We start from the raw sequence: 1,803 nt of genomic DNA, 5'->3' as shown, positions 1-1,803 counted from the left end.
AAAAATGATAGTGGAAGAGTTTTTTTATAATTTTTTTTTTTTTTTTTTTTTTTTTTTTTTTTTTTTTTTGGTACCAGGGATCAAACTTGGGACCTTGTGCTTGCTAGGCAGGCAGCGCACCTCTGAGCTAAATCCCAGTCCCTGTTAACAATTCTTACAATGCTACAATTCTTGACATACTATTTATGGTAGAGTTCTCATTTTTAAAAGAGAATACTGCATACATTTACATTTTAAAAATAGCTGGTAGCCAATGTAGCATGAAACAAAGGCTAATACTTTTAAGTCATTTATGCAACATTAAATAAACATATAATGGCACAAAATACATACTAAACAAACCATGCATTTCAAGGAGTTAAAATATGTCTCAATATATATAATGTAATATCTTACAATAAAGGTCAGGGTGCTTGGGCACATCTCCCGTGATTAGTGAAAATTATAGCAACAGTAACACAGAAGTGAATGGTAATCTGCATGCCTGAGATGTTATACGTGAATGTGTTCCTCCAATATATACTATTAATAGTAAAAGAGACTTGACTACTACTACTACTAATAATAATAATAATCAAATGTTTAAAAAAGGTCATTGAAATATTCTGAGGAAGTTTAGTTATTAGAGTCCTTTTAATTCAAATTTGACAGAGATGAAAAGGCTTGGACTATGTACAAAGCTAAAATATTAAGACATTATTTCAACCACTACTTTTGGGTTTCTATAAATACTTTCCCACCTGATTTTCACAGCCTACCATTTGTGTCATATTGCAAGACAAAATATTATCTTTTACTCTAGGATGTAAATGAAGAAAAGGAACTTGGCCAAATAAAACAGTGTTTTATTTATTTACTCACCAAGTGTTCATAAGGCATACCATATAGAATTTACCCAGAGATAGAAAACTTTGCTTCTGTTAGAAAAAAATTTTGTTTGTTTGTTTTGTTTCTATTGAGATGAGGTCATGCTGTTGCCCAGGTTGCCTTTTGGCTTGCAATCTTCCTGCCTCGGCCTTCCAAATAGCTGGTTTATAAGCATGCACCACTGTACCCATCCTTAGAATACACTTCTTTAAAACTAGGTTTCTTTCAGGTCAGGGTTTTAGCTCAGTGGTTCTTCTGCCTGCCTTGAAAGCACAAGGTTCAGAGTTCGATTCCCAGGAACAACAATAACAAAAAAACTAGGTTTCTCTCACACTTTAAGTTCCTCACTTGTCCTCAAAACAGAGACTCTTGGTAAGCCTGCCTGGTACATACCCTGAAGCCATTTGTAGGTAGTTGGGGAGGAGCCAGGGATCTGTCCAAAAGGGCAGCTAAGTATACAACCACTTAGCAAGGATTTGTCTGAAATGAGAATCAGTAACCAAAAGGAGCCCAGGTAAGTAAGTTCAGGTGAGCATAGCTGCTGAGAAAATCCAAAGGCCAGAATCAAGAATCAAAGACAAGTTGGACCCCGACAAAGTCAGTAGAACAACAACAACAAAGAACAAGTAAGAGGAGTCCAGATAGTCAAGGTGGGTGAGCACAACACAGACAGCAAAAAAACCAAGGAGAGGGTTGGGAATGAATTCTTGCCTGAAGGCTCATTTTGAGAACAAGAGTGCTGATCAGAACTAGCAGGACCTCTCATTCTGCTCCCACTTTTGCTTTTTCTTGATTTCTCTATCCAGGTGTTTCAGTTCCGTGCCTTAGAGGCACGAAGACTGGCTTCTGACATTTTAACTCTTACATTTTCTTTCTCTGCAAGATTGACAAAGAAAATTCTTACCATTTCAAAGTCCAAAGGTAATATCATATAAC

Source organism: Fukomys damarensis, unplaced genomic scaffold, assembly GCF_012274545.1.
Source record: "Fukomys damarensis isolate Sample0158 unplaced genomic scaffold, DMR_v1.0_HiC HiC_scaffold_27, whole genome shotgun sequence".
NCBI lineage: Eukaryota > Metazoa > Chordata > Mammalia > Rodentia > Bathyergidae > Fukomys > Fukomys damarensis.
Note: the sequence above shows the minus strand (reverse complement) of the source record.